Below are 25,740 nucleotides of genomic sequence, written 5' to 3'. Positions count from 1 at the left end.
ATCATGAGTCTCGGTGGGAGAGCCTACGTGTTACCTTGGTGGATCTTTAAATATTTGTCTCCACATACATGTGAGATTGCCAAACCCTCTGCTTAGCTTTTTAGCCCCTTAGCAACTTCCCATTCTTTTTTCTTGGAAACTCGTAGGTTCAACTTGGTTGTCAACAAATGTCTTGAGAAGGGATTATAAGTAGAATTTCAGGCTCACTTCTTTGTATTTCCCTTTTTTTTTCTGGGATCTCTAGTCCTCAAATCCTGTGTAAGGTAGCCCTGAACTTCAATTTCTGCCTCTGTGGTCCCATAAGCTTGCTTCAGCTTTGCCTCTCCTGCTTCCCATTCTATTGCCAGGACCATGAACTGGTAACCGCCGCGAGGGGGCAAGTTACTGAAAATTTAGATCATAATCAGCAAGCTTCTCTTGGCTTTAGGATGTTGGTCCTTCAAGTCCCAGCTGTCTTGCTTACTCTCCAATGCAGTCAAAAAGCAGCTTTTTAAAATCTAGTTTTGGGAGCGCCTGGGTGGCTCAGTTGTTTAAGCATCTCCTTTCAGCTCAGGTCATGATCTTAGGGTCCTGGGATGGAGGACCCTGCATCAGGCTCCCTGCTCAGCAGGGAATCTGCTTCTCCCTCTCTCTGCCTCTTCCCCATCTCCCTCTGTCCCTTCTCCCCTCCCCCCTCCTCCCTCTCCTTCCACTTGTGCTCTCTCTCTCTCTCCCTCAAATAAATACAATCTTTAAAAAATAAAATAAAATCTAGTTTTCATAGTAGTTCTTTTCTTTTAGCACAGTGTCATGGAATTTTATTATTTTTTTTATTTTTTAATTTATTTGACAGAGATCACAAGTAGGCAGAGAGGCAGGGAGAGAGAGAGGGAGGGAAGCAGGTTCCCTACTGAGCAGAGAGCCCGATGTGGGGCTGGATCCCAGGACCCCGGGATCGTGACCTGAGCCTGAGCCGAAAGCAGAGGCTTTAACCCGCTGAGCCACCCAGGCGCCCTTCATAGTAGTTCTTAGCAGGAGAATAAATCTGATACCACCTACTCTGTCCTAGCTAGAAGCAGACATCTACCTTTAGTTTTCTGTTTTTCCTTCTTGATAAATGTTGCTTTGAGTTGGGAAGTCAATAGGTTCCCTGTGCGATTTTGGCGGGGTGAGGATTGGGCTGTGTTTGGACTACCATCCTTCTAGAGTAATTGCCTATTTAGGTGCTAGAGGGAATTAGGTATATTCTGTTCCTCTCTGGAAAGAACATGAAACCAGCCATCCTATCAGATCAGGGTTCTCTGTGCCCTGAAGGGCTCACATGTGAGGGAAAACTGTTGTTCTCAGCAGATAGCCCATTTCTTCCTTTTATCAAGTCTGTATCATAAAATAGAGGAATTTCAAACCAGAATTACAAAAATTAGAACATATTTTAAATGTTCATATGTAACAAATATGACCTTTTAAAAATATAAAACGTGCCATGGTTTACATTTTATTATTTATTAGACACCTAGAAGAATTGTAAGGCTATTAATTAACAAGGCACTATCAGCATGGGGGTCCAGTAAAGGGCCGCAAGTTTAAAACTGTAAAAAAACCAACTTTTCCTCCATTCCCATCTATGTACCTTGTAAGTAGAGATTTGATCTCAGCGTGACATAATGTCCATGTTCTAAATGTGAATGCTGTACTGGGAAACGGGAGTCCCTGACCCTGACAGGCTCTGACTGGGAGAACCGTGGATGTTAAGCAGAAAGACCTAACTGTGGACTTGCCCCTAGGCAGGAACACTGAGAGAAGAGGATGACAGTATATTTAACAACAACAACAACAAAAATTACTAGATTTAAAAGTGTTTTACTAGGTTGGGCAGACCTGGATGGCCCGTTTAGCATCTGACTCTTGATTTTGGCTAAGGTCATAATCCCCGAGTAGTGGGCTTAACCTCTATGGGGTTGTTTCCCCTCAAAGTCACAAGAAACTGATGTCCCTCTCTCAGGTTTGCAAGGATGAGATGAGGCAATGGTACGTGAAAGTACTTGGCAAAGAGTAGTGACTAATTTTAGAGACTATTTTCAAAGATGGTTTAAGATCGTTTAGGACTTCAGGGATTGCTAAGCCTGTGTGAACACCTCTCCATTCTCTGCTCCACGTACAGGATACTCTTTGCTTTCGCAATGGAGGGCAAAAGTTTAACTCAGTAGTCCCATTGGGCGAGAATGGCTTTACATAATACATATGTGTAATTAGTTTTCATGAGGGTGAAATGATAAAGATCCAGAAGACTCTTGAGCATTATCTTGGCTTGATCTCTTCATTTTGTAGAGGAGGAAACTGAAGCCCAGGGGGTTGAAAGGCCTTGCCCTAGGTATCCCCCTTGATGACTAGCACCCAACTCCCCTCTCCTCGCACTGGGTCCACACTGATCATGGTTGCCTCGGAGGCCTAGGATCCTCATTGGCCCTTTGTCTCTTCTGCCTCATCCTAACAGGCAAGGCAAGTCCCCTGGCCAGCCTGGGGGGCTGGGGAAACAGGGTCTACCACCTGGCAGGAGAAGCTGCGACGTCACATTGCACCAGGCCTGGATACAGAACAGGGAGAAGAACTAAGAAAAACACAAAAGGCAAGTGTCTTCCACTTGCCTGATCTTTGCTCTGTCCAAAAGGAGCCATGAGTGTCACACAAACTTTTCTTAAGTATAAGAAATAGTCATACCTTTGGACTTTGTAGGCATCTGTACACTGTGGAGAATCCTTGGGTAGGTAGTTCTATACCTGAGTGCCCATTCCATGCAGGGTGCTGAGAGGAGACGAGGCAGCAGTCTGCGGGAGTCATGATCTGGGCCTGTAGGCTCACAGGCAAGGTAAGGTATACATGGGGACAATCACAAGATGGCGAATGGCAGTGGACAGCGACTCAGTGTGGGCACAGGGGGTGGGAGTAGCTTGCTGATGGTCAGGAAAGCAAAGCTTCCTTGAAAGACGTGAAGTTTACACGAGGCAGGGAAAGGCGCCTAGCACTTAACTAGCCACATAGAGGGTGGGGACAAGGTCTGCCCTGAGGGAAATGACAGGATACAAAGTGGAACATCTGGGGCGAGCCTGCGTCACTGAGGGAAGGAGGATGGCATTCAAGGTGGAAAGACAGGGTTAGGCCAGAGAATAGAAAGCTTCCATCCAGGACGGCTGGAACCCACTGAAGGGGAGGAAATGCACCTACAAGCCTGTGAGGTGGGGCTGGAACAACTTCCAGGGCAGAGGAAACTGGGAGAAAGCTCTCAGCCCACACGCTGGTGCATTAAAGCCTGGGTAGCGGGAACCTAAAAGGAAAAAAGCTAAGGCTGGGCTAAAGGGCAAATTTGGAACATTTATGTCCCTTGCATTCAGACGCTCATGGCAAACTGCACTAAAAGCTAACTGAGTGTTTAATGATTTTGAGTAAATATGTGTAAAATTGGAGGTTCTTTTTTACCCCAATGGTTATTTCCACTTTTACCCTAAATGCAAAAATATTGGTCACATGATAAAGAAGCCAAAATTTTTTCAGCTTATTATTTTTTTAGCCCTGGAAAAAATTCGAAAGCAAAAGCAAATCAAATGTAGATACGAGGAAAGTTCATTTTTGAAAATGCTATATTTAGATACCATTCATTTGTAGCACTTAAAACTAATATTATTTAGATTCAGTATTTCAGTATTTATTACCTTGAACCTGCACTGTCCAGCATGTAAGCCACTAGTAAGTATATGAAATGTAGCCATTCAAGTGTAAATTATATACCAGATTTCAAAAACAGTACAATGAAAGAATGTAAAATGCCTTTTTAATAATATTTATATTGATTTCTTATTGAAATGGTGATTTGATAGTGTTAAATAAAATATATTGTTAAAATTAATTTTACCTATTTCTTTTTGTTTTTTAACATAACTATTAAAAAAGTAAAATTATATATGTGTTCACATTTGTGGCTCACATTATATTTCTACCAGGCAGTGCTATTTTAAAAGTTTCATTCGTCTAGAAATATTATGTTACGGAGTGGCCCATACCACAGTTAATAATATTAACAGGTGGGAGGGGTTTGCAGGCCCTGTGAAACAAAAAATTGTTCCATACATTTCTATTTTCTTCCAGGCTGAATCTATGATTTAGTGATAAGTCCTACAACTACCTTGAAGCACATGGTATATTACATGCTTTCAAGGACAGCCGTTTCTGTGATTATGATTTCTTTTCCCATAGGGGAGGAGATACAAAAGAAGTTTGCAATAAAAATTTCCATTCGTTAACAAGTTTTAATAATAAATACTTTAGGTTATCACTAAAGCATAATAAATAATGTGCCTGCATAATTTTAGCACCAATTTACAAAATCTACATGCAGCCAGCAGTAGACCCTTACTGAACAGGTGTGATGTTTTGTTCTCATTGCTGTTGTTTAATTAGGTCTCTTAAGTGTCTTTTAATCTTCAGCAGTCCCTTGCTGCTGTTGCTTGTTTCTCTTTTTCTGTGGCCTTGACTTTTTGAAGATTTGCAGTCGAGTGCCTTGTAGAATATTCTGCATGGTGTCCTTTTACTTGCTCCACACTCCCCTGAATTCCTGGAAATGAAAGATCGGGTCTAGAGAAGCCTGATTACATTCAGGCCACACCGTTTAGTAAGAATAATGGTTGATGTTATGTACTTAGTATTGCATCATATTAGGAAGCACGTATGTCAGGTTTTTCTACAATTCATAATGTTAAACTGGTCACGTGTTTAAAGTGGCAATTGCCAGGGGCACCTGGTTGGCTCAGTTGGTGGAGTGAGCGACTCTTGATCTCGGAGCTGTGAGTTTGAGCCCTGTATTGGGAGCAGAGATTACTCAAATTAATTAACCAATTAATTTTTAAAAAGCAGTCATGGCCAGATTTTTCCATGGCAAAAGTATATGTTTCCATTTGCAATTCAAAGTAATCTTGTAGATGATACCAGTTTCGTAATAACTGTTCGCTTAATGGTTGTAGCATCTATTACCAAATTCTTGCTTGAACCAATTATTTCATTAGAAGTTGCAAAATGGTGATTTCTAAATTCTCCAGTTCCTTTTACATCTATTAGCTGGCACTCTGCTGTAAAGAATCATTGTTTTCTCTCTTTCTCTCCTTTTGATTACCATGAGTTCATGGATTGTAGCACTTAAAACTAATATTATTTAGATTCAGTATTTCAGTATTTATTAATTTAATTAATTTAATAATTTACAATCAAGTATAGCATCATTTTGATGCTCAAGTTGTCCCAAATTTGGCCAATGTCCTTTAGACATACCCCATCATTATTTGAGCACTGCCTTGCTTTCTGGTACAATGAAATGTTCCAGGCTCACCTTGTACTTTCTCCACTCCAAACTGGGTTTCTTTTAGTGAAGAAGGCTATTTAGAAGCCAAGATATGGACTTTAGGTATGCTCAGTGCACAAGGGTCTCTCAATGAACAGTCTTTTAAATTAGGGTATAATTCACATACCATAAAATTCACACTTAAAAGTAAATAATTCAAAATGCAAATCGAAACCACAATGAGGGATGCCTGGGTGACTCAGTCAGTTAAGCTTCTCCCTTTAGCTCAGGTAATGATCTCAGGGTCCTGGGATAGATCCCCCCGTCGGGCTCCCAGCTCAGTGGCGAGTCTGCTTCACCCTCAGCCTCTGTGATTGCTTTCGCTCTCTCTCAAATAAATAAGTAAAATCTTACAAAAAAAAAAAAAAATCAAGGAAGCAAGCAAGAACAATGAGTGCTCTCTTCAGCAGCCTATATACTGAAATTGGAACAATACAGAGAAGGTTAGTATGACCTCTGGACCAGGATGACATACAAATTTGTGAAGTGTAAAAAAAAATCCATAAGGAGATACCATTTCACAACCATTAAGATGGCTATCATAAGAAAAATAATTTAGGGGCCCCTGGGTGGCTCAGAGAGTTAGGTCTCTGCCTTCGGTTCAGGTCATTGTCCCAGGGTCCTGGAATTGAGTCCCACATCGGGCTCTGTGCTCAACGGGAGCCTGCTTCTTCCTCTCCCTCTGCCTGCCATTTCCTCTGTTTGTGCTCAATCTCTCTGTCAAATAAATAAATAAAATCTTTTAAAAAAAAGAAAAGAAAAATAATTTAAACAGAGAATAACAAATGTAGGTAAGGATGTGGAAAAACTAGAATCCTGTGCACTGCCGATGGGAATATAAAATGGTATAGCCGCTATGGAAAACAGCATGGCAGTTCCTCAAAAACTCTAAATAAAATTTCCATATGACCAGCAATTCCATTCTTAGGTTATATACCCCAAAGCACAGAAAGCAGGGTCTCAAAAAAGTATTTGAACACCCATGTTCAGAGCAGCATAATTAGCAATAGCCTAAGAAGAAACCTAGGCATTTGTCAATAAGTGAATGGATAAACATGTGAGATAAATACATATACTATAATATATATGGAGAGAGTATCTATATACTGTTATCTTCCTGGAAAAGGAAGGAACTTTTGCACATGCTCCAGCATAGATGAAACTTGAAGACATTATGCTCAGTGAAATAAAAGAGTCACAAAAAGATAAAAACAGTGTAAGTCCATTTCCATGAGGAGCCTAGAGAAGTCAAATTCAGAACTGGGAGAGGAGGAAATGGAGAGTTATTATTTAATGGGACATGGAGTTTTGGTTTTGCAAAATGAAAAGAGTTCTGAAAAACGGGTGGTAGTGATGGTTGGTCAACAGTGTAAATTGTACTTAACACCACTGAACCACACTCTCAAATATTCTTAAAATGATAAATTTTATGTTATATATATTTTACCACAAGTTTTAAAAATTCAATGATTTTTTTTTTTAGTGTGTTCAGAGTCATACAGCCATCACCACTTCTAATTCTGGAACATTCTTTTTTTTTTTTTATAGATTTTATTTATATATTTGACAGCAAAAGACACAGTGAGAGAGTGAACACAAGCAGGGGGAGTGGTAGAGAGAAAAGCAGGCTTCCAGCAGAGCGGGGAGGCCGACATGGGACTCCATCCTAAGACCCTGGGATCATGATCCAAGCTGAAGACAGATGCCTAGTGACTGAGCTACCCAGGCGCCCTAATTCTGGAACATTCTTATCACTTCCACGAGAAACCTGGTGTTAGGAATTACTAGCAATTACTACCAGCAATCATTTCCCAGTGATTTGGACCCCAAATCTACTTTCTATCTCTATACGTGTGCATTTTCTGGACATTTTATATGAATGGAATCAAAAGTATGTGAACTTTGTGTCTGTCAATTAGCATAATATTTTCAAAGTTCATTCATGTTGTAATATGCATGAATATTTCATTTCTTTTCATGGCCAAATAATATTCCATTGTACAGATATGTTGTATTTGTTTATTCATTGGTTAGTTGGTGGATATTTGGATTGTTCACATTTTGGGCTTGTAAGAATAATGCTGACATGAACATTAATGTAAAGGTTTTTGTGTGAGCATATTTTTCTCGGATATATACCCAGGAGGGGATTTGCTGGGTTATATAGTCTCTCAATGCTTAACTTTTTTTTAAAGGTTTTAATTTTTATTTTTAAGTAATTGCTATACCCAAAGTGGAACTTGAACCTATAACTCTGAGATCAAGAGTCATGTGCTCTACTGACTGAACCAGCCAGGTCCCCTTTAATAAAAGAAAAATTTTAAAAATGGTTTTTTTTTTTTTTTTTTTTTTTTTTTTTTTTTGAGTAACATGCTTAACTTTTTGAGGAACTGTCAGGCTGTTTTCCCCAGCAGCTGCAGTATTTGACATTAGTAACAGTGTATGAGGGTTTCCAATAGTTTTTTTGAGTAGCTGTATTAAAGTAATTGTATAATTTTTCTAAAATAACGACCTATACATTGGCTTAAATCATACAGCTCTGTGCTTAGTTTTGCTTTGCAAATTTGTAATCAAATAAGCTAGACATGCCTCACATGAGGGCGAAAATGAGCTAATTTAATAATAAAATATATACTACCACCTCTGGTATCTCTAATCCAGAATATTCTTCCATTCCACCCTAACACCTATGGCCTCCTGACTACTTGCCGGACCCGGACAGCTAAGCAGGAGAATGAGTCTCGAACTTGGCCAGTCCTGCTGGAATGCCCTCAGCTTTCCGTCCACCCCTTTTCCGCAATGCAGAGCAGCCGCGAACTACATTTCCCAGAATGCCCCCACATGGAGGTTGGAGTTCGCAAGAAAGGAATTCGGGGGAAATTTGGAAGGTAGACGCGAAAGCGACTCTGTTATTCTCCAGAGGTGGTGACAGCCGGATGCCGAGCGGATCTGAGTCGCCCAGGATGCCCGATAGTTCCCCCGGAGCCCCCGCTTCAGGCTGAGACCGCCGGCGACCACCTGTGCCTTCGCAGCGGCTGCCCCAGCTCCGCTCCCTGCCTGCTCGTCCAACAACCGTGTAAGCCCCTTCTGCTGTGTTAGACCCCAGACCCCGAAGACGTAGAGTGGCTTGTGGTTTCCTGAGCAAACCCTGAATAATACATGTGTATATGGGGCAGAGGTACCATTTAACATTTATTGTATTTAAAATACAATGGGGGGGGGCGGGAAATGTGATGTGTCTAGAGACTGTTTTTGCACCTATGGGAAATTTCTGTTTCGGAGACAAACCGGAGCCAGCCTTGCTAGTCTTAATTTTCATGAGCATTAAACAACGACAGAAGAAAAAAAAAAAAAAGACATTAAAAAAGTGTCGTTTAAAACTCATTGTGATCTCCATTTAATGGTAGAATAATAATCCATCAAACAGATATCCTACGATTTAATGAACTAGTCCCATAATGTTGCCATTTAGGCTATTGTTTAAAATTGTTTTGGCAATTATGAATAATCCGGAAAAGAGCGACTCTTATGATTACTTTCTTTAGACAGATTCCAAAAAGTAATTATTTCTGGTTCAAAGAATATAAACATATTAAAGATTATGAATACACTCTGCTAGATTGGTTTTCAGAAATGTAGCAATTTAGACTCCTACAAGTAGTGACCAAGAATTTGTCTTGCCTGTCGGGACAGCCTATGGCTGCCATCAAATACTAGAATGTACCAGTAATGTTTGCTAATTTGCTAGGTAAAATTTCAGGTTTAATTTTTATTCACTTGTTGATTAGCCAAGACTGTTCTCTCTCTTCGTTCCTTTCCTAGCTTCCGTCTGTCCCCACCCCCACCCCCACCCCGTCTCCCTTTCCCCTCTCTTCTTCTCCCTCTCCCTCCCTTCTCTTCTTCCCTCCCTTCGTCTCCCTTCTTTCCTCTCCCTTTTTTCGTTCCTTTTTTTCTCTTTCTCTCTCTCATTCTTTTCTTCTATTCTTTCCTCTTTTCTAGAATTCACATGCTTTGCCTATAAATCTGTCAAGAACCATGTTTTTATAAATTCTCCCAACTTCCTGTTGCATTTAGTTCTGTTTGCATATCATTTTATTATATATCTTAATAGTTTTAATGTAGCAAAAATCTGTTCCTTTAGAATTCCTAACATTGCTTTCAATATTAAATAGTTTATTTGTCATTTGGAAATAAGGTAAATACTACCCTCTATTTTCTGTTATTTATGGCTTGATTTAAAATTATGGCTTGATTTTATACATTACCTCTTTGACTTGCCTGAACTTTTTTGGGGGGAGGGGGGAGCATATATTAAGAAAAGCAGATCTAAGTTAATATTTCCCTGAAGAAACTAGTTGCTTGAGCACCCTTGGGACAAATCCTACCTTTATGTAATCATATTTTTAGATTCTAAATGTGGCTCTTTTAAAGAATTAAGACATTCATGTTGAAGAAAGTTCAAACACCTCAGAAATACATAATGTGGAAAATGAAAGCATCCCACCCCTTAAAGGTAACCACTGCTGATTTAGTGAATTTTTTAAAATGTAGCTTTCTTATTTTATTTATTTTTCAAAGATTTATTTATCATTTGAGAGAGAGAGAGAGCATGTATGTGCTTGCATGTCCAAGCATGGCAGAGAGGGGCAGAGGGAGAGGGAGAGAATCTCAAGCAGACTCCTCATTGAGAGCTAAGCCTGGAGCCCCACACTGGGCTGGATCCTAGGACCCTGAGATCATGACTTGAGCTGGAATCAAGAGTCCCCCACTTAACCGACTGAGCCACCCAGGCACCCATAAAATTTAGATTTTTAAATTGAGGTATAGTGTACAAAAGAAATATGCATAGATTTTAAATGTACAGTTTGATGAGTTTTGACAAATATATATGCCCATATAACCATCAACCAATCTAACTACAAAACATTTCTGCTCCCAGAAAGTTCTCTCTTGCCCCTTGCCATTCAAACCCCATTTCAAACTATTCCCAAAGCAACAACTGTTCCAATTTCAATCTCTTTGGTCTTGTTTTGACTGTTCTTACACTTCATATAAATGGAATCATAAGTATAAACTCATTTATGACTGGCTTCTTTCACTCAACATAATTCTTTTGAGAGTCATCAATGTTATTTTGTGTATTAGCACTTCTGTTTATTGCTGAATAGTTTTCCAATGCATGAATGAATCACAGTTTATTTACCCATTAAAACTTACTGATGGACATAAGAGTTCTTTCCAGTTTGAGACTATGTCAAATAAATCTGCTAAGAACATTCTAGTATAAGACTTTCTGTCAGCATTTCCAGAGTGGAATTACTGGGGCATAGGGTAGGTGTAACTTTAATTTTATGAGAAAGGGACATATGGTTTTTTAAAGTGGTTGTACCATTTAACCATCCACTGGTAGTGTGGAACAGCTGCTTCCCATTCTCACCAAAACTTTATATTATCTTTTGTGTGTAATCATATTTTTAATATATTTTGTTAAAATTATAGCGCAGTCACACACGTTGCAAGTAAATACAAAGAACATTCTCCTTCACCATTTTAGAATAAGTTGCCAACCTGATGCTCCGTCCCCCTCTAATTCTGGAGTGTGTATTTTATACAATCAAGGACCTTCTACATGATGATCAAAATTAGGAAGTTAATCTTGGTACACAACAAATACTTAATCCTCAGACACTATTCAATTTAACAATTTGTCCTAAAAATGTCCTTTCTAGTAAAAGGATCCTGTTCAAGGAGTTTATGTTGCATTTAATTGTCAAGTTTCTTTAGTCTCCATGAAACTGGAACTTTCCTCAGGTTGCCCTTTTTATTTTAATTTTCAAAATCTAATTAATTAGTTAATCTTTCTTGAGAGAGAAAGTGTGAACAGGAAGGGACAGAGGGAGAAGGACAGAGAGAATTGTAAGCAAGCTCCATGCTGAGTGCAGAGCCCCATGTGGGGCTCGATCTCATGACCCTAAGATCATGCCCTGAGTCAAAACCAAGAGCTAGAAGCTTAACAGGCTAAGCCAGCCAGGTTCCCCAACATGTTGCCTTTTTTAAAGTTTCCAAGCCAATTATATTGTAGAATAGCCTCAAAATTTGGGGCCAATTGATGTTTCTTCATAATTGTATCCATGTGACACATCTTTGGCAAGATTATCATAGCAGGTACGTGACTTTAATTTGTCCCCTTGCTGATCATATTCATTTCGATCGATTTGAATAAAGTGATATCTGCCTGGTTTCTCCAATATAAAGTTACTCTTTTCTCTTTGTAATTCATATTTTTGTAGGGAAGTACTCTGATATTAGGTAACTATTTAATTGCTTCCCAAACATTAATTTATATCTGCATGGACTTGTGGTTTCCTATAGTCTTCAGTGGACAATAATCTTATACTATCATTTATTTTGATACTTAAATTGTACCATATTCGCCCCTATAAGCTGGCTTCTCTGTCCTTTTGAAATGTCCCCGTAATTCTTGGAACAATTCTCTGCTTTCTGGCACAAGAACATTCACTGTTGCCTTGAACTGAGAAAGAGCCATTCTCCAAGGAGACTTAGTTTCTCTTAGTGGAGGATGGCATTTAGAAACCAATATTTAGGCCCTAGGTGTGGTCATTGTTACTAGCATAACACTGCTCCTAGTGCCTATCTCAGGAGAAAACTAGGGAATATGTGGATGGATACACACAAACACACACGCACACGTGCACTTGTGTGTGCATGCACACACCCCAAATGCACACAGTTATATCTATGTTTATTTCTTTCCTTTTTTTTGAGAGAAAGTGTGCACACACACAGAGGTAGGGTGGGGGGAGGGGCAGAGGAAGAGGAGAGAGAGAGAGAATCTTAAGCAGGCTTCACAATCCTGAGATCATGACTTGAGCCAAAATCTAGAGTCAGACTCTTAACCAGCTGAGCCACCCAGGCATCCCTATTTATGTTCATTTCTATACCTCTTTACATTTATTGAAAACCGTAAGTCTATACCCATACTTCCAATTCCAGCCCAACAAATATGATTCACATTAGTTTTCCCACTTTCCATATTTGTAACTCTTTTCTCTGACGTGTGTTATCATTATTATATTTATTTGATCAGTACACTGAATGTATCCTATCTCCCATGTCCACTGCTATCTCCTCCCCAATGTGGTCACCCTCCTCATTATACTTACTCTCTGATACTCCACTCCAGATTACTCTTCTACCAGGACACCCTCCTCTCCTTGCTCTGGTTCTGAGATCCTGCTTTGGGCCTCCTGTTCAAGCAGATGACTTCCTTAGACCACTTGGGCTCTGACTCTCTGGGTCACTCTCACAGGGACACCTTCTCACTCAGCTCAGGCTCTAGCTCCCCATGTTGGGCTATCTCCCATTGGACTCTCTGCTCTATTCTGTTCTGACATCTAACACTGGGCTTCCCTCTGTGAAAGCACCTGTCTTACCTTGCTCACCTTACCAATATGCCATATTGGACTGTCCCTAAACATGCTTGCTCCCCTCATTCTGTTAGAGTTCTGATACACTGTTCTAATCCATTGTGGCTGCCCCTTCCCCCAGGTCTCCATCATGTGGCACCTACTTGGCTCTACTCCACATAATGGCTTTAGGACTGAATCATTTGGGAAGCAAAGGGAAGGAGGAAGGTGTATGGACCTAATGTCATTCCTTTAAATTTTAGTTATTCTAAAGGGTGTGACATAGTGTCTCATTATGTTTTTAGAGTGTGTATCTTCAATGGATAATGATGTAGATCTTCTTTTATGTATTTATTGGCCATTTGTACATCTTTTCTCAAGTGTCTAGTTGAGGTTTTTTTTTTCCCTCTGCCTTACTGATTTGTAAAAATTCTTCATACATTCTGGATTCAAGTCCTTTTTAAATGTATATGTTGAGAATGTATTTAACCACTTTGTGGCTTGCCTTTTTATTATATTAATGGTGAAATTTTTACTTTTTATGAAGACCAACTTATGAGTTTTAATTTTATGGCTAGTGTTTTTGTGTTCCATCTGAAATATCTGCCTACTCCAAATTCATGAAGATCTTCTGTGTTTTCTTTTAAAAAGCTTTAAAGTTCAGACTTTATGGTGAGGTCTCTGATCCATTTCAAATTAATTTTTGTTTATGCTGTGAGACCAAGGCCAATGTTATTTTTTTCTATGCAGCTATCCAGTTGTGCCAATACCTTTTGTTAAAAGATTTTCATTTTCTGATGAGTGACCTTGGATCTCTTGTCAAAAATCAATTATTGTATACATGTGGATTTATTTCTGTATTCTCTGTACTATTACCTCTATCTGTAGTCTACTAATACACCAGTACCCCATCACATTTGATTATTGTACCATTGAAATCAGGTAGTGTAAGTCCTCCACTTCTTTTTTTTTTTAAAGAGTTTATTTAATTATTTGACAGAGGGAGAGAGAGCGCGTGTGAGAGCACACAAGCAGATGGAGTGGCATGTAGAGGGAGATGGAGAAGCAAGTTCCCACTGAGCAGAGAACCCAACATAGAGCTTGATCCCAAGACCCTGGAATCATGACCTGAACTGAACGCAAATGCTTAACCAACCAAACCACCCAGGCATCCCAAAAGTTTTCCACTTTTTGTTCATCTTTTCGAGATGGTTTCTGCTAGATCCTTGGGTTTCCATACAAATTTTATAATCAGCTTGATTAGCTATAAAAAATGCTGCCTGGGAATTTGATTAGTATGATATTAAATCTATAGGTCAAACTGGGGAAAGTCACCATCTTAATATTGGGTTTTTATGAAACGAACATTGTATATTTCCACTTATTTAGGTCTTTCCTAAATTTTTTCACAATGTTTATCATTTGCAGTATACAGGCATACCACAGATACTATGGGTTTCATTCCAGACCACAACAATAAAATGAATAAAACAATAATCAAATGAAGTTTTTGGTTTCCCAGTGCATAGAAAAGTTACACTTACACAATAGTCTGTGAAATGTGCAACAACATTATGTCTAAAAAACAGTGTACATACCTTTTTTTTTTAAAGATTTTATTTATTTATTTGACACAGAGAGAGAGACACAGCGAGAGAGGGAACACAAGCAGGGAGAGCGGGAGAGGGAAAAGCAGGCTTCCCATGGAGTAGGGAGCCCGATGTGGGGCTTGATCCCAGGACCCTGGGATCATGACCTGAGCCAAAGGCAGATACTTAACAGCTGAGTCACCCAGGCACCCCCAGTGTACATACCTAATTAAGTAAAAAAAAAATTTATTGCTAAAAAATGCTAACCATCATCTGAGCTTTTAGCGAGTCATCATCTTTTTGCTGGTGGAGGGTCTTGTCTGCTGCTGATGACTGCTGACAGATCTGGGTGGTGATTGCTGAAGCTTGGGGTGGCTGTGGCAGTATCTTAGAATAAGACAACAATGAAGTTTGCTGCATGGATGGACTCTTCCTTGCATGTACTATTTCTCTGTTGCATGCAATGCTGCTTGATAGCAGTTCCCCGCAGTCCTTCAAAAGTGGAATCAGTCACCCTCTTTGCTCATCCATAGGAAGCCACTCCTCATCTGTTCAGGTTTTATCATGAGACTGTAGCAGTTCGGTCCCATCTTCAGGCTCCATTTCTAATTCCAGTTCCCTGCTGTTTTCACCACCTCTGCAGTTAACTTCCTCCACTCCAGTCTTGAACCCTTCAAAGTCATCCACATGGACTGGAATCTGCTTCTTCTAAACTCCTGTTAATGTCGGCATTCCATGGTCCTCAATCCCAGGATGGGACCTTTCTGGGGTCTCCATTCATGCCTCCAGATCTGTGAATGTTTATACATTGTCTATTAGGCTGGGCCTAACCTCTCATGTCTTTCATGACTGTGCTACCTCTGAAATCTGTTCAGCTCTCAGCCTCCCAGAAGCTTCGCTGTGGGATCTTCTGGAGTCTTGCCCTACTCATACACATCTTAACAGTGGGCCAAGTACCCAAGGGAATTTTTCATGCAATTTTACAGGGTTCCTTCTCTGTAGCTGCCTTCTCTTAAGGCACCTTGCCCTCCAAACCCAGCTGTGTTAGCAGGTACCTGCTCTGAGCTCTGTTTCCTCTGTTTCCCAGAGACATTGCTGCCCTCTGCTTGGGCGCCATAGCCCTGTGATGAATGCTTCCCTTTTCTGAAGGGTAATAAGCCTGCCTTGGTTTCTGTTCAATGCCTGCGATTGTTGTGTGTTGAAATGCCTGTATTTGTCTAGTTTTATTGTTGTTTACAGTAGGAAGATAGGTCCAATGTCAGGCACTCAATTTTAACTATAACTGGAAGTCAAGAGTTTCATCTTTTAAAAGGAATTAATTTAAAGAACCATTATGTTTTTCTCCTCTCTAGCTGTAGCAAGGGTAAACTTAAAGAGCCACTTACCAAATACTCTTGGTCAAATTCAAATCCTAAATGGAAAGCCCTATATTTTTGTAGGGCTCCGTCCTTTCTTTTCACACCTTCCATAAAACAGTGACGAGCTTAATAAAATATATTCATTCCAATCTTTGCTAAATTTCCTAGTCATATAATTGGAGAAACCTAAAACATTTACATATTTATTTTTATAGACCATTAGAGGCAAAAGTTAGATTTCTTTGGCCAAAGATAAAACATGGAAGTACAAGTGCTCAGACATCCTTCAGTCATTAAAGGAGAGTGGAAAAGATGAGTTTGTCATCTCATTCCTTCTTTTTTTAAAATTTCTTTTTATTTTATTTTATTTTTTAAAAAGATTTTATTTATTTATTTGACAGAGAGAGAGAGCACACATAGGCAGAGAGGCAGGCAGAGAGAGGAAAGGAAGCAGGCTCCCCGTCTGGGGAGCCTGCTTCCTTTCCTCTCTCTGCCTGCCTCTCTGCCTATGTGTGCTCTCTCTCTGTCAAATAAATAAAATCTTAAAAAAAAAATTATTTATTTATTTTAGAGACAGAGAGAGAGAACATGAGCTGGGGGAGGTCGGAAGGAGAGGGAGAGAGAGATCTCAAGCAGACACCCCACTGAACGTGGGAGTTGGGACTTGATCCCGTGACCCTGAGATCATGACCTGAGCTGAAATCACGAGTCTCACACTTAGCTGACTAAGCCATCCAGGCAACCCTCGTTCCTTCTTTTAAAAATCTAAAACAAATAGGGGTGCTCAAATAAGGGGGGTTTCATCAGGGAGTCAGCTTGAAGATTCCCTCCCTCTGTCCTGCCCTCCCAGCTTACACTTATGCACACATGTTCTCTCTCTCTCTCTCTCTCTCTCAAATAAATAAATAAATCTTTTTTGTAATCTGAAAAATAAAAACAAAAAAACCTAAAAATTTTTCCAGTTGTATTGAGATATAATTAACATATAACATTGTATTAGTTTTAGTAGCATGATGACTTGATATATGTACATATTGACACATGACTACCACAGTAAGTTTAGTTAGCATCTGTCACCACAGATAGTTATAATGTGTGTGTGTGTGTGTGTGTGTGTGTGTGATGAGAAATTTCAAGATTGACTCTTTTAGCAACTTTTAAATATAGAGTACAGTAGTAACTATAGTCACCATGGTGTATATTAAATCCCCAGAACTTATTTATCTTATAACTGGAAGTTTGTACCATATGACCTTCACACATTTTGTCCAGACTCTACTCGCCCACCTCTGACAACCTTGGTACCTATGAGTTTGATTTTTTAAGATTCCACATATGAGCGAGATCATATTGTATTTCTTTTTCTGTCTGACTTATTTCACTTAGCATAAGTTAGCGTATCCTCAAGTTCTGTCCATGTTGTTGCAAATGGCAGAATTTCCTACTTTTTTAATGATTGAGTCAGGGATAGATGAACAGATAGCTCGATCTCACATTTTTCTCTATCCATTTATCCACTGACATATACTTAGGTTCTTTCCATGCCTTGGCTCTCATAAATAATGCTGCAATGAACATGGGGGTACAGGTATCTTTTCTAGGTAGAGATTCCATTTCATTCAGACATACTCCAGAAGTGGAAAGGCTCCTTTTTAAACTTTCTGAGGAAACTCCGTATTGTTTTTCATAGTGGCTGCAGCAATTTATATTTCCAACAGTGCAAGAGTTCCCTTTCCTCCAGATCCTCACCAACACTTGTTATCTCTTGTCTTTATGAGGTGGCCATTCTAACAGGTTTGGGGTGATATTTTCTTGTTGTTTTGATTTGTATTTCCATAACAATTAGTGATATTGAGTATAATTTCATGTACCCATTGGCCTTTTGTATGTCCTCTTTGGAAAATGTCTATTCAGATCCCCTATTTTGTTTTGTTTTAAAGATTTTATTTTTAAGCAATCTCTGCACCCAACATGGGGCTTGAACCTCCAACCCTGAGATCAAGAGTCACATGTTCCACCAACTAAGCCAGCGAGGCATCCCACTCTGCGCATTTTTCCCTTGGGTTGATATTGAGTTGAATGTGTTCTTTATATATTTTGGATATTATCCCCTTCTTAGATATATGATTTACAAATATTTTCTCCCATTTTGTAGGCACCTTTCATTTTGATGATGGTTTCCTCTGCTACACAGAAGCTTTTTAGTTTGATATAGTCCTACTTGTTTATTTTTGCTATCGTTGGCTTTGCTTTTAGTGTCAAATCCAAAAAATCATCGCCAAGACCAATGTCAAAGAGTTTATGCACTGTGTTTTCTTCTAGGATTTTTATGCGTTCAGGTCTTAGAGCTTTATCATCTCGTTCCTTCTTCCTTTTTTTTGATGAATGCAAAACCCAAAGGAACGAAAGTTGTGTACCCTCTCTAAAACTGGCATAGACACGAAATTAGAGTTAGTGAGCTCTGTAATTCCCATCTTTCTTACAAATTGCCTGTAAGACAATTCAATCCTGGGTAGGAACCTAAAATAAAAGACAAGACAATTCCGGGGTAGAAGTCTAAAATAAAATTTTTATAGTAGGAAAGCTTCTGTGTTATGGTCATAGAAACAAGGATTTATTTTTGTTTCTCCCATGTTGGAAAGAACAAAGAAGATACTTAGCAATCCCTTTTTCCCCTATACCCTATTGCTATTTACTTGACACTGAAAATTAAAGTTATTTAAATGTGTCAAAGGGACTTTTTAAAAATAGGGTGCCCACTATGTTCAAACATTTAATTAGTCATTAAATGTATATTGAATATTCAATGTTCAAATAAGGCAGTGGCAACAAAAACATATTAAACATTATTCTTATCTTCAAGGATTTATTGTGGGAGGGGTAAAAAAAACAGCACCTGGAAACATTGGCCCCCGTTGCCCTGTATAGTGTTATGGAAGTTCAAGGAGAGAAAAGATCTTGTTTGTTTGGGTGGATCATAAAATGTTTCATGAATGCACTGGCATCAAATCTGGTCTTAAATTTTGGGTAGAATTTTGACTGGAGGGGAAAAAAAGAACATGCAAGCTGGGTGAAACATATTGTCAAAGATAGAAAAGAAAGGAAGAGCAGAAGGTCCAAATTTCTGAAAATTAGAGATAGCAATGGGAAGGTAGTATAGTATGGTGTGTGCTTGCTGGGAGTTTACCTCCCAGGCTGGGAGGTGTAGGCCACCAGGAACTGGGAGGCTGTTACTGGTCATAGGAGCACTATGACTGGAGCTCGGAAACATTCATCTGTCCACAAGAAGATATCAGGACATCTAGGCAAGTGCTGGTTCACAGAAGAGTTTCCAACTACTTGAGTAGAAAGTCTTGGAAACCGTAGTGAATTTGCATAAAATCAAATATATGTAATGTAAATGACACCCCTATATTCTGAATAGGAGTCCTCTCTACATTACCATTTTTAGAAGGATTTTATTTATTTATTTGAGAGGGAGAGTGAGCGAGCATGAGCAGGGAGAGGGCCAGAGGGAGGAGGACAAGCAGACTCCCTGGGTGGGGAGCCCGGCCCTGAGATCATGACCTGAGCCACTCAGGCGCCCCTACATTACCATTTTTAAAATAGTCTATGAGTAAATAAATAAATGACAAGTACCCATGTTCATTGCATCATTATTTACATTAGCCAAGGCACGGAAACAACTTAAGTGGCCATCAACAGTGAATGGATAAAGAAAATGTGTTATCTATAGATAGATAGATAGATTGATTGATTGATTATCTGGCAAAAGTAAAAGCTGGTGATCCTCTGTTGTCCTTAAAAATTTTTTTTTTTTTTGAAATGTTATCAGTGAAAAAACCAGAAGCCTGAGAACTACTGTCCCTTTGGGTCAATGTGGATATGAGGGAGTTTGGAGCACTCTTAGAGCAGAGAAAGGGCTGAAAGGAGCAGCAATATTTGGGAAATAAAACTTAGAAGACGAGGCAACTGTTTGGCTATGTGAGTCAACAGAGGACAATTCCAAGGGTGCCACTGATAAAAACGGGAGAGCGAGGAGCACAACAGTATTTTGTGGAGGCAGAACAGGCAGAGGCTGACAGGGAAGATTAGTTTGGGGAATGTGTGGATGTTTCTGAGGAAAGCTGTTTGGAACGGTCCCATGGGCAATGGAAATGTCAGTCTGGAGCTCGGGAGGGAGTCTCCTTTATTGATGAGATGATAGATGTTTATTTTACACTTACTAGGAACCAAGCCCTAAATGTGGGGGAAAGAGAAATATTTGCTTGTCATTTATATAGACTCTCTGAAAAGTATCTTTTCTTCATTAAAGTCCTTGTTACTTAAACATTATTCCTTTATGTTTATGATGCTTCTGAGAACCTCTAATTCAAGGATATACCGCAAATAGAATAATAAATATTATGAATTTATAATTCACCTATCTACAAAATCCTAAATGGATAGAAAATTAAGACTGAAAACCAACTTTATTGGTGTATTGAGTTGTCATAGGCTGAGGTAATAAATAGATCAAAAAGGTAATGGGGCAGCGCCATCGAAGTTTCCATCTTGGTCACAGTTTTATCTCTAGATTAGCAAGTGAATAGCCTGGTAGCCAGGTTCTCCTTAGAGACCCATGCTGAGACAGGTTCCACCTCCCGAGAGCAGCATGTGGCTTCTAAGATCCTCTGTCGCCCTCAGCTCAGTGGGCCAATGCATTGAAGATTTAAGGCCTCAGAGGGGCAAAGGTCACTTCTAGGAACCTCAAACTCAGTCATATGGCCAGATCTAACTACAAGGGCAGCTGGAAAGCACAGTCCAGCTTTGTGTCCAGGAAGAAGAGGAAATAGATTTTGTTCAATAATTAGTAGTCTGCTATGATTTGCATTAAATCCTTTGAGTAAAAGTTAAATAACTAAAACAGGGGTGCCTGGGTGGCTCAGTCAGTTAAGCATCTGCCTTCAGCTCAGGTCATGATCCTGGGGTCCTGGGATTGAGCCCCATGTGGAGCTCCCTCCTCAGCAGGGAGTCTGTGTCTCCCTCTGCCCCCCTCCCTGCTCGTGCTCTCTCTCTTTTTCTCTCTACAATAAATAAATAAAAATATAAATAAATAAATAAATAACAACAACAACAACAACAACAAAACAGTTGGTCATGGAAAGCCTGCCTGTTGTGTGTGAATGAACAGAATACTTAGCACTGCATCTCTGGAGAGAAGGGATTACCATTCTTAGGGAACTTCTATTCATGTAACAGTTAAGCTATGCTTTAGTAGTTATAAAAATCAAACATGAAAACAATCGAATCCCTGTAACGTTGTTCAGAGTCCTCGCGAGGCTATCATTTGCTTTTTCTAGCTGAAAAGCAGTCTGAGCTAAGTGACCTGAAATGATGGCGGGGGAGGCAAGAGGCAAGAGGACAGTACCCCAGGATTAATATGTTTTCTATAAGCAGATCCTTTACGACCTTCCTCTGTTCCCAGGAATATGGGCCTCTTTGATGTGTTTGTGGTTTTGACATTTCTTTCAGCATCAGCACTTTTTCTCCAAAATTGTCCTTAAAGTGACTGCATCCTTTTATGATCCCTTACTTAGCCTGTGACCACTTGCCTACTCCCAATAAATTTTTACAACAAATCTCATCCACTTCAGCTTCGTCCTGCACTTGAGCCTGAACGTGTGCTCAGAGTGGCAGATGGAAACCCATCAGCAGTAATAAATACATCACTACTCAAGATCTTTTATTGCTTGATAGCCAGAGATCTGGATTTTATTCATGAAATTTAAGATTATTTGATAATAGATTGTTCCTCTCTTTAGCGTATTCCTCGGGACTAATTGCTTGTGACTTAAAATCAAATCTCTCTACTGGAGATCCTTCTTCTCGAAGTCTTAAAGCTATGATCAGTTCTGTTTTGTTAAGTATTTCATTGACACGAACAATAACATATTGTTTAGTATGGCCTAGGATTTGGAGAGGGAAGCATTTGAAAGGAAATTAAGGATTTCAGATATTAGCTCTGTTTTAGGTTGATCCTAGGTAGATGATGCGGTCTTGTCTGATTGGGCTGCTAGGACAAAATACCAGATTGGGTGGTTTAAAAACAAAACAAAACATTTATTTTTCAGAGTTCTGGAGCTAAAAGTCGGAGATCAGGTGCTCCCCTCTTCTGAGCTGGATAGTTTTGCTCTATCCTCACATGGTAGAAGAACGAGGGAGCTCTGTGGGTCCTCTTTAATAAAGTCACAAATCTCCATCGTGAAGGTCCAGCCTTGTGACCTAGTCATCTCTATTAGGAGGCCCCCTCCTCATAATACCATCACCTTGGGGGTTAAGAGTTCAACACGTGAATTTGGGGTGGGGGTGGGGAGTGTGTGGAGGAGGGTGGAGAGGTGGGCGGGAAGAGTTGCAAACATTCAGACAGTAGGGAGTCTTTTCCTGGTAAGTAGTAGAGAGCCAGAGTGAGGTTAAGACAATTTGAAGCATTAGGAAACCTTCACAGTATTGTTCAATCAGAACATTTCAGTGGATTTTACTTTTGGTCCCGGCACATCAGAATACTCTTTGGGCAGAGTCCTGAAATAGATAGGAGGCAGGGTCACACATCCCATTGTAGAAACTAAAGAGGGTAGATAATCTTTTCCCCTGACAGCTGGGACATCTGCAAATGTTCCTGCCAAGGGCTTTGAACCTTGAAGGAGTTACACAAAAATGGAAGCCCCTGAGAGATCACTTGCAGCAATGGAGGGGTGCAGTGCACAGTTTAGAGATGACTTCTGAGGGGAAGGAGGTCCTCTGGGGACTGCAAAAGAACACTGCCCAGCTTCCCCTGTTTCCGGCTCTTTTCCAGTACCTTATTCTTCTTAGGTTCTGTGATAGCCTTATATGAAATTGCTTTCTGCTTGCACTGGTCAGGGAAGATTTCTGTTGTCTGCAACCAAGAATTCCAGCTAGCACAAACATGCCCCAAATATGCTATACTTATATTTCCATTAAAGATAACTTTATCTTATTGCAAAGATAAGCAGCTGAAAAACTTAGAAAATATAAACAAAAAAACACTGTAACCCTATCACCCACAGAGCAACTTTGTAAAAATTTTTTGAAACACTTTCTGGTGCAAGGATGTCTGGATGGCTCAGTTGGTTAAGCGTCTGCCTTCCACTCAGGTCATGATCCCAGGGTCCTAGGATGGAGTCCCTGTCTGGCTCCTTGCTCAGTGGGAAGCCTGCTTCTCCCTCTGCCTGCTGTTACCCCCTGCTTGTGCTCTCTCTTTCTGACAAATAATAAAATCTTAAAAAAAAAAAAAAAAAAAAAAAGAAGAAGAAGAAAAAGAAACATTTTCTGGTGCAGTCTCCCCAACTTTTTCCTGAGCATATGAACAGATTCTTTCTTTAGCTACTTATAAGAAATGCTATGACACTGCAATCAACATGCCTGTCATTTGCCTGCTATTCAGCCTCACCTGTAGCATTGCATCTCTGTATGAACATAAACACAAACATGATGAGTTGGTCCAGCTCGTATTTGTCACACTTACTCAAGTTTCCTTTGAGTAAATATACATAGAAGTGAAGGCATACAAAATTATTTCAGGTACATCCTTGGGACAGAACTAATCCAGTAGAGGGCCAGTGTTCCTCTCCTGGATAAAAGTCCTCAAACACCTAACATGGCCCCCTTTGTTTGGTCATGTGCAAACCAAGGCATCATTTTTATATTCAAGTTGCTAGGATTCAGGATTTCCAGGGAAAATTTAGGATATAGGTAAACTCTCCTGAGGACCACAATTTCAACTAGAAATTCACTTAAAAATTACTCATTTCTCAGAATGCATGAAATTGATCTCTAAGTCGGAAGAGTTGTAGGATTTGGATTTTAAAATCATTACTTATATATATACAAGTAACTGCTGCCACAAAGTACATAATCAAAGAGGACAGTATTGCTATGTATGTTTTAAATTAGAAATACTACTTGTAAATAGCAAATATATGCAAAGTTCTTAGAAAGTCTGTTTTCTACCTCTTATGTCTTAATAGACTTTAGTACCTTTTTCTTCAGCGGCAAACTTCAACTACAGGTAGATTTAAAAAATGAGTAGGTTCTAAATTAATTGCATTTCTGTTTTTTTCAGCCTAGCTTGCCTTTAGCCAGTCTTGTTCTAATGGCTCCTCATTCCATTATTTGCCTTTAAGGCATCTGTTGGTTTTTTTTTTTTTTTTCCTTTATAGTTGTATTTTAATTCTAGGAATACGAGTTTCTAGCTCTAGTTTTCTTCTTGGTGAGTAGTAATCGAACTTTCTCTACCCACAAATTATCTTTAATAAGTATGTTTAAGAATCGGATTCAAAAAATTTCCAGTGATTTCCACACCAGTGTGCAGGTGATAGCTGTCGGTTTTGGGGTCCCCCCCTTTCAAAATAAACTATCTTTAGCTGGTTTTAAGATTTTTACTATTAGTTTTAAAAGTCACATAAAATGACTGCTTTCATCTAACAGTGCTTTTTCTCCATGTACAACCCACTGAAAAGGTAACTTCAATAATTAAAAAATAAATAAAACCACTCAATGCTTTATTAAGCAAACGAATTAATAGTTAACTTTTTAGATCCTGAACCTCAACATTCCTTTGCTATTCACATCAAAATGGAGTAGTCTTCACATTTGTTACCATGGATTTCAAAAGAATAATCTACATTTCTAAGCTATTTATATATAAAGACAAAAGAGAACATAATTAAGCTGGAGTCTTTCCATTGCATTGTCTTTTGGGGTCCAGGCAGCATAACCATGATGTAGGTGAAAAAGTACTATGGCCAGGTTCCAATGTATGTGATTCAAGCTAAAGAACAAAAAGTTGAACTGTGAATACATTAGCTCAATTTGCAAAGGGAACGCTAACTAGAGGGTCTGCATCTTTGGAGACCGAACAAGGGCAAAGAGCTTAAATGGTAGCAGCATCACTGTGGGTTGTTTATAAACAGTACTTTGCAACACATATCAAGAAGCTAAGACACCTATTGCTCATACCTCTTAGAGAACAAAATAGGATACTCATTTGTTTGGAATGGTTCTTGAAGGAAAATACTCTGGAAGGCAGGAAGAGAGCTTTCCTTACTTGAAGGCCATCTTTCTCCCTATGGGCTCAAGCCTTTGAATTGTATCTCATTTATTCCTCTCAGTGTGAATCCAACCCAGCTCTAGAAGCTACAGACTGCAAATACTTTCGTAAGCTAACTCCCATTGTCAAATGGGCTTTTCTTACTCTATTTTCTGATACTCAGAACCATTCAAAGCATTTATTTCTACTATAATATGCAATGAAATGTCATTTAAGAAACAACTCTGCAAAATAAGAAATATAAGAGCAGTTGGGCTTTTTTTTTTTTTTTTTTTTAAACATTTGGTCAAGTAGCATGGGGCAAAGCTTTAGTAAGGTTAAATTCCCACTTCGTTTTGATAAGAAAAAGTCAAAATCAATAAAACTTCTTAGAAATAAACTACAAACAACTCTATTTGTAAAAGTAGGATGAAATCTCTTCTTTTAAAGCACTTTGGAAAGATGAAAAGTTAAGTATTCAATTGGTTATATATACTTTTTGGATATTTCAACTTCTGTAAGATTGGAATCTAGTGAAGCCTTCTTTCAACTTTCTAACACCAATACAAAATCTGTCATCAAAATGTATAAAAGCTGCTTCTACAAACACTGTTAAGTTTAATGTTTTGGACTGAGTGATCAAGCCATAATTTTTTCAGTTCCAGCTTGAATTTGTTTCTGTACACTCTCTTTAATGGGGATTTGGGCTTCCAAGTCATCTTCTTCAATCTGCATTAGGTGAGCTACTGGCTTCTGTTTAGCAGAGCTGGATCAGGAGCATCTCTGCATTTGATTGGCTGGCTTTTAAAGGATTACTCCTTTGGAAAGCCACTGTTCTATATCACATTGCTAGCACTGTGGACTTAATTGTGGTTAAAAATTCATATTGAGGATGAGTATTTACCACCAAAGA

General features: G+C 39.3%; 1 non-coding gene across 1 annotated transcript; it reads left to right on the top strand.

Annotated features, from left to right (window-relative positions):
- Positions 1-5,759: 5,759 nt before the first annotated feature.
- LOC131837426 (U6 spliceosomal RNA) lies at positions 5,760-5,866 on the top strand. The gene has a single exon (XR_009356037.1). It is a non-coding gene; the product is annotated as a U6 spliceosomal RNA (small nuclear RNA).
- Positions 5,867-25,740: the final 19,874 nt, after the last annotated feature.

This window comes from Mustela lutreola, chromosome 7 (assembly GCF_030435805.1).
Source record: "Mustela lutreola isolate mMusLut2 chromosome 7, mMusLut2.pri, whole genome shotgun sequence".
Classification (NCBI taxonomy): domain Eukaryota; kingdom Metazoa; phylum Chordata; class Mammalia; order Carnivora; family Mustelidae; genus Mustela; species Mustela lutreola.
The sequence above is the reverse complement of the archived record's forward strand: the minus strand, read 5'-3'. Positions and strand labels throughout refer to the sequence as shown.